Genomic DNA, 13767 nt, shown 5'->3' with positions numbered 1-13767 from the left:
CCGGCCCTGGGCCTGTCCTACCACCAGCCTGCATGCCCTCCACCTCACCTCCACTCACACCCTCCACAGGCTCATGCACTTGCCTTTCCACAGGGCGATATGTAGAGAGTTAACTCCTTTCTAAACTCCTGGCATTCCTATGCCCACGTTAGAGCTTCTCCCTGTTCTTGTACTTTATATATTATTTTTTTCCAGACTTGAGTCACAGGTGATACATTTTATTTTAAATTAGCTTTTATTAATCTATATAATCCTGTTTTGGTTTTTTTTTTTGGGACAGAGTCTCTTCCTGACACCCAGGCTGAAGTGCAATGGTGCAATCATGGCTCATTGCAACCTCAACCTCCCTAGGCAGGTGATCCTCCCACCTCAGCTTCCTGAGTGGCTGGGACTACAGGCATGTGCCACCAGGCCTGGCTAATTTTTTTATTTCCCAAGCTGATCTCAAACTCCTGGGCTCGAGTGATCCACCAGCCTTAGCCTCCCCAAGTGTTGGGATTACAGGCATGAGCCACTGTGCACGGCTGTAATGCCTTTTCAATAGATGCACTACATGTTAAATCTAATCACTAAAGGAAATTTCAGTGTCACTTACCAGATGTAGAATATAAAACTAGATACAGTGAAAACAGAACAATGTGATTACATTCTGACTGACTGAAGGTGTCGGTCTCAAGCCTAGACTTGCTTTGCTAAAAAGAGACATTGGTAGGTGTTGGTGTTACAGCCCAACCCTCAGCTCTAAGAGTCCACAAGGAACACACTGGGTCCCTGATTCCCCCTTGTTGCAGAGCCTGAGCTCTGGAGGACAGACCTAGAATCTTTGGCCTTAGCCACATCCACTCCTGTCTGCCCCAAGTTCCCCACATGGAGTTTCCGTCCTGCCCAGACTACGGGGCAGAAATAAGAAATGTCTCTGCTTCCTTTCCCAGTCGGTGGAACCCAGCACTGGAAAAGTGCCAGGAGCTCCCTGTCCCTGGCTTCCTTCCTTATAGGCTTCTGACTCAGTTTCCCCACTCACACTCTATCTCCGTGCTGGGGTTGAAGCCCAACTGGCCTTCCCTAGGACACCCTGCAGATGGGGCACCCTCCGCCCCGGGCAGCTCCTCTCTTGGACATGTCAGCTGGCCAGAACTAGGGAAGCTGTCCGCCTAACCTCCACCACTGGCCTGGACTGCCCCAGCCTCTCCTGTGAGATGCTCACATGGCCCAGGGTTCAAGGAGTCAACTTGCAAGGGCAGGGCCAGGGCCAGGGGCAGGGGTACACACACCTTGCCCTTGGCCTGGGGGCTGGGCATCCACCAGTTTGCCCCTGTTGTCCTTCTGCTGGGCTCTGCACCAAAGACCTACAGCTCCCAGGCTCCCTTGCCAAGTGGCTTCCTGGCAGGCGTTGGCGAGAGGGTGAGAGGAAGAGGAGAAGCCAAGGTGTCTTCCCCTCCTCTCTCTGCTTCTCGGGCTCTGGCTCCCCTGGGCCACCCCTGCTTTGGCCCGACTCCCTCTCAACGCCCTGACATGAGGGTCCTGGCAGCATCACTTCCCTCCATTGTCTCCTCAGCCTTGCAGCGATGGTGGCTTCCAGCTGTGGTTGACCGAGCTGACCACTGTCCCATCAGGCTTCCCAGAAATTCCATCACCCAGAGAACTTATTCTCTGAATTAAATTCACCTGGTTTGTAAAACTTTGAGGGGTTTGTCCCCTGGAGGAACAGGCTATGCCCTGTGGAAGTGCAGCAGTAGGAAGCAGAGGGGGCCTCTGAGGGCTGGCACACCTGCCTGGAGAGGGCTGAGGTGCAGGGCGGAGCAGGCCTGCTACTGTCCAGGCCCCAGGTGGGGTGCTAGAAAGAAACTACCCTTGGGTTTGGGTGATTTTTGAGACTCTAAGGGCAGGGGGGCAGGGGTTGGCTCAGATTGGCTATTGCCAAAAAGTGGGTCAACGCCATGACTGGGTTTCTGGCTAAATCCTATCTATAGAAGGTGGGCACATAGGTTGTCAGGGGGACAGAAGCGGTGGTCACTCACTTTGCCTGAAAGAATAGTTGCTTGGTATTTTGTGGGTGGCACAGCGAGTGACCTCACTTTGTCTGGGCAGAGACACATCATGAAGTGGCCTTGCTTTGTCTCACGTCATCATGTCTCAGTGACCTTGGCCTCGGTTGGTCTTCTGTGCAATGGTTAATGTCTAACAGAGTGGACCCAGCTGTAAGTGCCTGGCCAGCTTCTGGATGGGAGGAGCTGCCCTTTTTCTTTCTGGAGAGGCATCGTGTGAAACATTTCTGACCATGACCTTCCCTTGCTCGAGCCCCAGTGATGCTCTGCCTGGCCCAGTGTACGCAGTGCAAGTGCCCCTGAGCCCGGCTCCCAGGCAGACCAATGGTGCCAGCACCCACACTGTGCAGGAGCAAAGCACTGCACCCCAGTTCACACATTTAATCCTGTAGTATGGGTGGCACTAGCACCCCCATTTTCCAGATGAAGAAACTGAGACATGAAGAGGTTATGGCCTCTGCCACTGTAAGAAAGAGACAGAGCCGGCCTTCCCCAACTTACCCTATAGGGTATGGTCATGAGAAGAACAGCAACAACTGACAAGAACTGAGTCCCAGCTGCTGGCCACGTGCTGAGGCCTGTCGCCTACGAGCACCTTCACCAGCACAGCAGCTTGAGGAGGTTTGATTGTCATCACCACTTTACAGGCCAGGACCGAGTCAGAGGCCAGAGGCTTTAGGGTAACTCAGCCAAGGCGTCTAAAATGCCAAATCCCTGTCACCCCAGGGAAGCCACTTGCCCCCCAACTTGCTCCCATGCAGCCCCCGGTGCTCCCCTGAACGCTTCTTGCACACCCACCCCTGTGACTGCCTGGTTCCCAGCCCATCTTCCCTGCCACTGCGGAAGCTTCTGGAGGAGGTAATGGCCCAGTTGATCTTGTGTCACCACACGAGCGGTGTGAGCAGGCAGGATGCAGATGTGACAGCAGGCGAGGGTAGGGAGCTGCAGCGTTCCCTCTGGCTGTGTGAATAGGGAAAGGGCTGTGGAAGCCCACCCTGCCAGTCCCATCAAAGTCACAGATGCCAATGCCTTCAGTCGCCACTGGCAGGCAGGAGTGAGGGCTGGGGAGCCACAAGCAGGCGGGCCACCAGGACGGTGGTCAGGCATTCAGCCTGAGCTGGACCGCAGGTGGAGAATCCAGGCTGCAGTGGGGCCCGGGGCTCACTCTCAGGAGCCAGGCCCGGGCTGGAGGTCAGGGAGCAGCAGGCAGAGTGACCACAACCCACAGCCCCTCCTGTGAGGCCCAGGCCAGAATGGCCTTAGGATGCCTGTGACCAGAGGTCTCTGTGACATTTCAGCAATGACATCGTGCCTATGGGCTGTGTGGCGTAACACCCCAGAGGCGTGTGGCCTAGTTAAGGATTCAGACTCTGGTCTGCAGCCATTGTTTCCTAAGAAAAGTCACACTGCAAAGTGGCTGCCACTGGCACCTCATCTGTCTGTGTCATCCACCCCAGAGGCTCGGCCAGTTTGCTTTACAAGGGTTAGAAATGAGTTTTCAAAGGTGGAATTGGTGGCTTGTTAATCTGCATAACAGATGCTGAGAGTGGGCTATCCCTGGGAAATCACCACTAGAGGTCTGTGGATTGGCTAAAATATTGTGTCCTAAGCCGTCCTCTGTCCAGGCCTTGGTGGGGAGGATTTGGTGGCCTGATGCTGGCCGTGACGTGCTGGAACATCTGCCTCTGCCAGAGCGAGACTTTATGCAGGAGAAGGCCAGAGGGCCAATACCTTATCCAGCTTCCCCATGGGCCTGTGAACTGCCTTTGGTGCAGCCCCGCTGGAGAATATCCGCGTGCTACACTTCAGGATGCAGGAAGGAATCTGGCCCGCACCTTGCTCTCAGGATATCCCCCTGATGAAGCTGAGACAGCACTCACCAGGCGGGCACTCACTACAAACCTTTTAGTAGCTGATGTCATCTGGACCTGATGTGTGGCAGGATCACACTGCCTGGGGTGGGGGCGGAGGGGCTGTGAAACATGGAGGCCATAGGGTGCACCTGGCTGAGGGGGACGCAGGGTGCGGGCATGTGCATGCTGCATGGAGACCCTCATGCTGGCCAGCATGGGGGCACCCCGGCTTTATCAAGAGCAGGAATCAACTGGAGACTTGACAAGCTGGTGTTCCCTCCTGGGGAGCCTGTCCATCAGTTGGCCCCAGAGGCTGGAGTGCAGGCAGGACTGTGAGGCCCACCTGCTGCTAACCTGCCAAGGAGGACCTCTTGAAGCTCATCCACCCGGACATGTGCAAAGTGGCTGATGGTGGCTGTGCCAAGTCCTCCAGGCCCTGAGGCACTGAGCAGCCCCACAGGAGCTGAGAGGTGCTGCACCCGACCCTCCCTCCAGAAGCCCCATGAGGAAGCATGTGGCTGTGCCTGCGTGAGGGGCCAGCTGGGCTTGGGGGCTGTGAGATGGACGGAAAGAGGACTACTCTCCCCGGGGGCCGCACTCCCAGTCCCAACAAAGATTCTCGTCACCTAACCACTCTGGGCCTGTTTGAGAATCCTGAGAGCTCCCATGGCAGACACAGATCTTGCTGAGTCTCAGCCTTTGTGGATTGGAGTTGTCAAAAGCCTGCTGTGACCTGGGAGCAAGGGAGGCCAGAGCCTAGCATGGGGCCCCAGTCAAGCTGCCTGGCAGCTCAACCACTGCGGTGGGAAGGAAGTCATGTCCCCCAGGCTCCATACAACAGCGCAGCCATTGTGGGTGCACCCCCCGAGCGGGCCCCACACCAGCCCCAACTCCCCAGGCCTTACCTCAGAGCCCTCTGCTTACAGCCACAGGACCCTGGGCCAGACCCTGAGGAGGCCCGCAGGCTCTGGGCAGTTCAGTCCAGTGTCCATGTAGTACCTCGCCTCCCCTACCTGCAGGAAGAACAGCGGGGTCACTGGAGGGGAATCCCAGTGGAGCTTGTGGGGAGAGGTGGGGACCCTGGGGGAGGCCACTGAGCTAACTCCAGGCTCTGAGCTGCTGTGTGACTTGGGCAAGTCACTCACCCTGCAGTGCTGTTATCCAGGCGCTCTGGTGTCCTGGTGGTTCTACCAGGGCTGGATGGGTCACGGCACATGTCTCAGGGCCATAGAGTTTTTTGTGTGGCTGCTGTGCCCTGGGCTGACTTGAGCGATGGGGAACACTAAAGACACCAACCACCCCCTGGACAGCACAAGGGCTAAGGTGCCATGCTTTCCCGAGTCTGACTGTCCCCTGAGGTTCCTTGGTGGTGGTCAGGAGCAGGAGGTGGGAAAATGAGATTGTGGGTCACTTTTCCAGGCACCCACAGTTGCAAGTGTTTTCCATGAGCTGCTAACCCTGTAAGCAGGTGCCGCTGAAATCAGTACCACCCTCCCCATTCCACAGACGGGGAAACACGGGCAAGGAAAGGCCAATAGTAACGTCTATTTCAAAATTGCTCAGAGATTACGTTTCCATTGCTCTCACCATAAAACATAAGTATGTGAGGTGATGACTAAGTTCATTAGCTTGATTTAATTATTCCACATTGTATACATATGTCAAAGCATCACATTGTACCCCATAAATATAGGCAATTATGAGTTGTCCACTAAAAATAAAAAATAAACAAATAATCAGGTTGAGGCAGGGAGAAGCTTTGGGGAGGAATGGTCAGAGGAGGACGGCTGAGCCCCATGCATGCCTCCCGCACCCCCAGGCCTGTCCCCTTCACATTCAGTTCAGGTTTTGGTTTGAAATTTGGTGGATCTGGCCTGGAGGATGCTGTCCTCTCTGAGGCACCCACAAGCCCCAGGTTGAGTTGAGCCTGTGCAGCAGGGCAGCGCCTGAGGCTGGATGGTCCGGAATGAGCCTTCGATGTGTGGGATGAATCCACCACCCCCACGGGATGCAGTGGCAGCCTGACAGTGCCACACGTAGGCTGCCATCTCTCCTGTGGGTTCCTCCTCATGACCTCACTTCCTGCTAAGGATATCTTGAGGGGACTTCTCAGCACCCAGGCAAAGCCCTGGGCACTCACCATCTCCCTCATGGCTCCAGGTGGGCCTCTCTGCTCACAGCACCAGGAAAACAGTGGAGCTGCTGCCCTCCCCAAATGCCAGCGCCCCACTGAGGTGGGATAGAAGTGGCTCCAGGAGCAGCAGAGTGAGTTCCTCCCAGCCTCTGCACCCCAGGCCAGGAGCACAGCCCAGGGAGAGGAGCTCGTGGCCGTGGGGAAGCGCTGCGCTGGGGAGGGGCAGGAGTGTCAAGCCAGGGGCGGCACTCAGGGTGTGGGTGAACCTGAGACTTCAGTCAGAAGAGGATGAGAAATGGCACCAATGAGCCTCTGGGCCAGCACATTCCGAAGCAGAGAGCTCGAAGGGGAGCACCAACTCAGGCGCAGGACACAGGGACAGGCAGCTCAGGAGTCCCAGAGCCCGGAGCAGGACCCTGCAGCACAGCAGTCCCTGTAGCAGGGACAGGCGATGTCCTGAAGCAGGAACAAGCAGTTCAAAGAAACTCCTTAAGAAAATGCTGGGAATGGAAATATAATGGAGACAATGAAGGCCTTCATAGCAGGGAAAACAGAATTAATGAGCTGGAAGATGAGGTGGAGGAACTTGCTCAGAAGGCATGCGGAAAGGACAGTGATGGAGCAGGTACCAGGAAGATGAAGAGGCGCAGCAGAGAAAGCCTCAGCACCTGGATCTTAGAGTCTCACAGAATAAAGGACAGAAATATTCAAAGAATCAACAACCAAGATTTCCCAGAAATAAAGAAGCTTTGAAAGATAAGAAATACCAAGAAGAATAGAATAGGAACCCCCACCCCCCACCTCCAGACACACAATGAGATTTAATATCCTCAAACAGAAGCTTCTGGAAGGCTCTGGAACATGGAGCCCCACCAGGACACACACCCAGGGTGATGGCAGGCCCCACCCCATGCCACCATGGTGTGCCGAGTATGCCTGCATCTCTTTCTTCCTGTCCACCCACCTCTGGTTGTCAGAAATGGACGAGACGAGAACACAGATGTGAAAATATGAAGTACCATATTAGCTCACCAAATGCAAGGTTTACTTGTCACATTATGGTCAAGTAGGTCTCACCTAGTCCTAGAGATCCTGACCAAAGTTCTAATTCAGTAATGCAAGTCCCCACTGAGGAACTGCCAAGGGGCTCCCCTTGGCCCACCTTGACACCCCATGTGTGCAACAGAAAGCACAGCTCTTTCCTTCCCCCACATCCCAAAAGATGGCCGAACTTCCCAGTCCATAGAAAAGATCCCCAGAACCCATCCAACATTCCTGTTAAGGCACTGCAGAATCTAGAGGGTCCTAGGGCACCCACCAGTCAGGCTTTGCACAACCTAGGCTGCCCCAGCCCCCCACAGCATTCTCATCTTCCTGCAGTGCTGCAGGTCGCAGAGTCTGTCCTCAACAAAGTACCTCTTGGCAGATCTCATCTCCAAGGCTGCCTTCGCCTTCTTGCTTGAGAATGAATCGCCAAAGCCTAATGGGTCCAACACTACTTTTTTTGTACCAAATATTAAACAGCACTTTCATCCGTCTTTATTATTCTGAATAAAATTCACACATGGAGATACTTCCAGTTCCAGACAAACTTGGAGTAGATACACTTCTCCCTGTTCGTCCTGCTAAGTACAGCCAGAAGCCTTGGATGTTATTCATAAAACAAACATGAGAAGAGTCAGAACCATGGAGGGGAGAAGGCAGGGGCTGGGAAGGACCTGATTGTAAATTTCCCAAGTTTTCTTTTCCCTCCTATAACCTGGGATGGGTGCTGGGAAAGCCAGCAACCCAGAGGTGCCAGTAGGAATAGACAGAAGAGAACTCAAGCTTCCTATCTCTAGCCAAAGCCCCAGGAAAGAGGCAGCCTGGCAAATCAGAAAACATGAGGACAATTAACTGCCCTTCCCCAGCCAAACCCCACGGAAAAACCACAGCCTGACTCCATTAGCAAAGGCGGGTGGGGACATAGCCTTGGCCCTTGCCTGCTGTAAGGAGGCACCCCTCCCCGTTTCCTCCCCCAACCTGCCCCAACCTTACCGGGGTATGGGAGAAGCCTGCATGGGGACCTGGGACTTGTACTCCTGCCTGGCTGCAAGAAGGTCCCCACCCCGCAGTGTCAGTGGAGGCCGCACAAGGAGGGGTAATGAGGTACCCTCCTCTTCCCAAGAGTTGGTATCAGTTGAGGCCTAGTGGGGAGACTGGACTCCCACCCCGCCTCCCCATGAGGCCAGGGAAGGCCAAGTGGAGAGCATGGACTTCCAGTCCCAGTTGACTGGAACTTGGTGGTCTCCCTTTTCCTCCCCTGGCCCAGTGTCAGAGGAAGGCAGCCAAAACAGTTAAAGAAGACCAGAGACTCACAGCACAATGCCTCAAATGTCAGGATACACACAAAAATCAATCATTATGCCAAGAACTAGAAAAATCTCAACTTACATGACAAGATGCAGTCAACAGATGCCAACACTGAGATTATATGAATGCTGGAACTATCTGACCCTATAGATCAACCACATGAAAGATGTTTCATTGAGCAATTAAGAACATTCTTGAGGCTGGGCACAGTGGCTCACACTTGTAATCACAGCACTTTGGGAGGTTGAGCAGGTGGATCAGCTTGAGCCATGAGTTTGAGACCAGCCCAGGCAACATGGTGAAACCCCATCTCTATAAAAAATACAAAAATTAGCTGGGCATGGTGGCACATGCCTGTAGTCCCAGCTACTCAGGAAGCTGAGGTTGGAGGATCACTTAAGCCTGGGAAGTCAAGGCTGCAGTGAACTGAGGTTGTGCCGCTGCACTCCAGCCTGGGTAACAGAACGAGACCCTGTGTCAGAAAGAAAAGAAGATACCTGAAACAAATGAAAATAGAATTTCAGCAAAAAAATAGAAAATATAATAGAGAACCAAACAGAAATTTTAGAATTGAAAAATATAACAACTGAAAATTTAAAACTCAGTGGATGGGCTCAACAGCCAAATGGAGAAAACAAGAATTAATAAACTTAAAGACAGAACAATAGAAATTACCCAGTCTGAACAAGGGGAAAATTGAACAGAGCCTAGGGACCTGTGGGTCTGTAACAGAAGATCTAACAGTTCAGTTATGGGAGTCCAAGGAGAGGAGAAAGGTGGGGAGTGGTTGAAAAAGAGGTCAGAGAAATAATGGCTGGAAATATATTTAATAAAAGACATAAACCTACAGATTGAAGCAGCAGAGCCCGCCAAACAGGATGAGCCCAAAGAAATCCACACCAAGACACATCACAGTCAAAGTTCTGAACACCAAAGATAAAGAAAAAATCTTGACAGCAATGAGAGAGAAATGACACCACACCGGTAAGAGAAAAACAATTTGAGTGGTGTGAAATTCTCATCAGCAACAATGGAGGCTGGAGGGAGACAGCACAATATCTTTCAAGTGCTGAAAGAAAAGAGCTGTCAACTCAAATGAAGGAGAAATCAAGACATTCTCAGATAAAGGAAATGAACAGGATTTGTTGCCAGCAGATCCACCCTCAAAGAATGGCAACAGAAAGGAATGGAACGGCTCAACAGAAAGGAAATGATGAAAGATGGAATCTTGGAACCTCAGGAAGGAAGCAGCTAAAATAGGGTGACTGCAATAAACTTTGCTATTCCTCTTGAGTTTCCTAAATTGTGTTTGACAGTTGAAGTGAAAAGTATAACATTGTCTGATGTGGTTCTCCAGGTGTGTAGAGAAAATATTTAAGACAACTGTATTTTAGACAGGGGAGGGTAAGATTTCTACATGTGCCTCAAACCGGTAAAATATTGACACCAGGAGACTAACTTATCTATACAGAATGTGAGATCTAGAGCAGCCCCTAAAACATCCATACAGAGAGAGAACACTCAAAAACACTGTAGATCAATCAAAATGGAATTCTAAAAAATGTTCAAGTATCCATAGGGAAGCAGGCAAAAGAAAACAGAAATGAAAATCAGAGGGAACAAATAGAAGACAAAAAAATAGATTTAAGCCCCAATATATGAATAATTACATTAAATATAAATGGTCTCACCCACTATATGATCCCATTTATAGAACATTAGTGAAATGACAAAGCCAAAGAGATGGAACACAGTTAGCAGTTGCCAGGAGTTAGGGGTGGTGGTACAGGGAGAAAGGGGAGGTGTGACCAGAAAGGGGTTGTACAATAAGATGTGTCTTCTGGTGGCGATAATACAAAGCTACACATTTGATACAAGGGCATAGAAGTATACACACACACTGTACCAATTTCAGTTGCTGACTCAATATTGTACTCTAGCAAGGCAAGATGTCACCACTGGGGAAAATGAGTGAGAGGAACACGGGATCTCTTTGCACTATATTTGCAACCTCCTGTGAATCTATAATAATTTCCAAATTTAAAAAAGTCAGATTGTAACTTCCATACGCATTTTTTAAAAAGGCCAATCCACTCTTGTCATATATAGGAGAAAAATGTGTATTTCCCCATGGAAATACGTGGGCATGACACCCTAGAAAACATGTCATCAGCTGTCTCCCTTACTACTATGATTAAGTCTGGATGTGAGAAATAAGATCACAGCCATTTCCACACACACACACAAAAATACAGGAAAGGAAAGAACGGAGGTCACATTCAGGAGCATTTGGTGCACCTTAAAACCAGCAAACACAGTTTGTGTTTATATGTAAAATGAGGTACCCGTCAGGCTTCAGTAACTACAAATTGTTCTCACCTCTGTGAGTATCAATAGGGTCTCTGAAAGACATACAAGCTGAGGGCACTTCCCCGAGGAGGGACAGCTGTCACACATAAGTCATTTAGCGTCTGCAGTCCCTGCCCATTAAAAGGCAGCAGCACTCTTCCAACACCATGTCAATCAGAAAAGCCCCAAGATGTTCTGGGACATCCCCAGGGAGGAGTATGAACTCCCTGAAGCATCCCTACTGAAACAGAGGGACGCTGCACCCTGCTGACCTCTCAGTGACAGCGGCTTTCTCTCCGTGTCCCACGGGTGCTTCTTGGTCCTCACCACCACCTCCACACCACTGCCCCAAGGGTCATCTCTGACTATGCCGCTGCTACTCCGTCTTGCCATGGTCATCAATTCCTATGATCTTGCAGCTGGCCAGGCAGTTTTCTTCATCGCTTCTCCTGCCCTGCTTCTTTGCAATTTCCTTATCCACATGGATAATTTTCCAGGAACTTTCACTGTCTCACCGCATCTTGTCATTACCAATAACTGCACACATTTTTAAGTGAATTTAGCATTTCCAATCAGTTACCCCTACCTTCTCACCTCACTTTCTCTAGTACCTTCTGCTCTAATGATCCTCTGAGTCATTCAAAACTCCACTTTACTGAACCTGCCTTCGCTCCACCATCCCTGGCCCTGGGAGGGCTTCCTCACCCTCCTGACACACTGTGTTCCATCACACTGTTTAATCATCCTCATGCCTCATGTCTCTCTTTCTCCTTCTGGCCCACTTGGCAAGATCTAGCCCCAGCCAAACCCAACCCTCCATCTACTCTGTACTTGCCTCCATGGAGGTAAACACAGCTAAACAAAGACCTACCACCACACTGATGGGTCTCATCCTAAACTCGTGATTGTGAACCTTAAGCAGTTAAACTTCCTGTGTTTTCTGGGTCCACTTCCCCAGCTGCTCATCTATGCAATGACTTCACCTCCTCCTATGGACCAACAGATTTCATGCCTGCAACATTCCCTTCCTGGGCTTTGTCAGCACTTCTCCTTTCCATGGAGCCTCCACGTGAGTATGAAAACATGCTGTTGTGTGCCCTGTGTTCACCATCCCTCAGCTGCTCCTGTCCCTCCAGCGTCCACTCTGTGTTTCTCCTGCCCTTTACAAAAAACCCTTATGAAAAAATTTATGTGATCTCATCTCTGCCTCTTCTGCTCCCATTCTTCTAATTATTATTACTATTTTTTCAAGTGACTTATTTTTTAGAAGTTTGATTTTGAGCTACCTTTTGATTTGCAGAAGAATTGTAAAAATTGTGCAGAGAATTTCTGTTTTCCCTCACTCAGCTTACTCCAGTGTTAATATCTAATATGACTCATGCTTTTTTGAACTCAAGTTCTCATCATCCACCAAAAATATTCTCATTAAAGTCACTAATGACCTCTGCCATCTCCAACCTGAAGCCAGCCCTGGTCTGAATCACTCTGCTGGCAGTAGTTGGCACAGCTAGGAATGCTGTTTTTGCAATTCGTTCACTCTCCTGTTTCCCATCCCACTCACCATGCTTTTTTCTCCCTATCTTCTCAACTTCCAAATGTTGGAGGGTCCCAAAGCCTCAGTCTTTGTCCCTCTTCCTCCCTACCCTGCACATACACCCGAAGAAATCTCATCTACTTCTGACACCTGAAAGCCATCTGTGCTGACAACTCTTAAATGTGCACATCAACCCAGCCCAGCCCTCCCAACTCCAGACTCACATCCAGTTGCCTACACAACAACCCTGTTTTGCTGGAGAAGGCATCACAGAATCAACGTGCCCCAAACAGAGCTCCAGGTCCTTCTGTTTCCCCATGAGCCATTCTTATCTCCATAAGTGGAGCTCCATGCTTCAGGGAGCTCAGATCGAATGCTCTTGAGTCATTTCACTCCTCTTTCTGGCAAGCCCTACACCTGACACAGCAGCATGTTTCATTTCTACCATCAGAATATATCCAGAATTCAGCCACACTGTACCTCCCTCACAGCCACCACCGGGGAGAACCATCCTCACCTTGCCTAGACTTTCAGCCTTCTGACTGGTCTTCATTTCCATGCTGCCTCCTCCACCTTCCATCTGGTCTCACAGCATCAGCCTGAGGTGGATCTCCTCACTCCTCTGTGCAAACCCTCAGACAACTCCCGTGACTGACACTGTTTCCAACCTTTCCTGCCTGCGTTCTAACCACACTGGCCTCCCTGCTGTTTCTGGAATAAGGCAAGGGTACTCCTCCCTCTCCTCCGCTCCACCCCTTCTTCCTGGCTTCTGCTCAAGTCACTTTTTTGGTGAGCATTTCCCCGAGCCCACCCACCATCACTCTGTGTCCTCCTTACTCTAACTTTCTTTCACAGGACTTACCGCCAGCTGCTATTTATTTGTTTGCCGCCTCTTCTCAGATAGATGGAAGGCTTCGTTAGTAAGGACTTGCTTTTCTGGACTACTCTATCTCCAGCACCTGTGACAATGCCTGGCATACCTCGGATGCTCTATGCGCATTTATTGAATGAATTATTTCATGTATGATAATTATCTCATAAGACCCGACAGAATAAACTGAGAACTTATAAGATTGCAATTGAACATTTTTAATTAAAAATGAAAACATATAAATGTCTATAAATAAATGCTTTAAAGGAAAACAAACACAGGGAAGATCATAAGTGAATGAATATAACATGCTCATGAATAGAGCAAGCTAACAAGGTGGATGTCAATTTGTTCTAACTTAATCTATACGTTTTTATCCTAATCAATCTAGTTGGATTCCTTTGAAGGAATTAGACAAATTCACTTCAAAATTAACATAGAAGAAAAGAACTATAAATCACTGTCAAGTCTGAAAAAGTAGAGCAAAAATGGGTTAGAGTGGCTATGAGGAGTTGGCCTAGCAGATACCAACACGCATTGAAATGTAACAAACAGAAGTAGAGTGAATGAAGGGAGAGACCGGGGCACAGCCTGGAGAGCTCAGGAACAGACCCCTGGGCACACAAACA

General features: G+C 50.3%; 1 long non-coding RNA gene across 1 annotated transcript in view; it reads right to left on the bottom strand.

Annotated features, from left to right (window-relative positions):
* The window catches only part of LOC126949196 (uncharacterized), a 39119-nt gene extending 26134 nt beyond the window's left edge, over nt 1–12985 (bottom strand). Inside the window, exons 1-2 of the long non-coding RNA XR_007723618.1 lie at nt 12785–12985; nt 4804–4911 (exon numbers count right to left, since the gene is read on the bottom strand). This is a non-coding gene — a long non-coding RNA (uncharacterized LOC126949196). The remainder of the gene's footprint in view (nt 1–4803; nt 4912–12784) is intronic.
* Nucleotides 12986–13767: the final 782 nt, after the last annotated feature.

Source organism: Macaca thibetana, chromosome 2, assembly GCF_024542745.1.
Source record: "Macaca thibetana thibetana isolate TM-01 chromosome 2, ASM2454274v1, whole genome shotgun sequence".
NCBI lineage: Eukaryota > Metazoa > Chordata > Mammalia > Primates > Cercopithecidae > Macaca > Macaca thibetana.
Note: the sequence above shows the minus strand (reverse complement) of the source record. Positions and strands in the feature narration are given on the sequence as shown.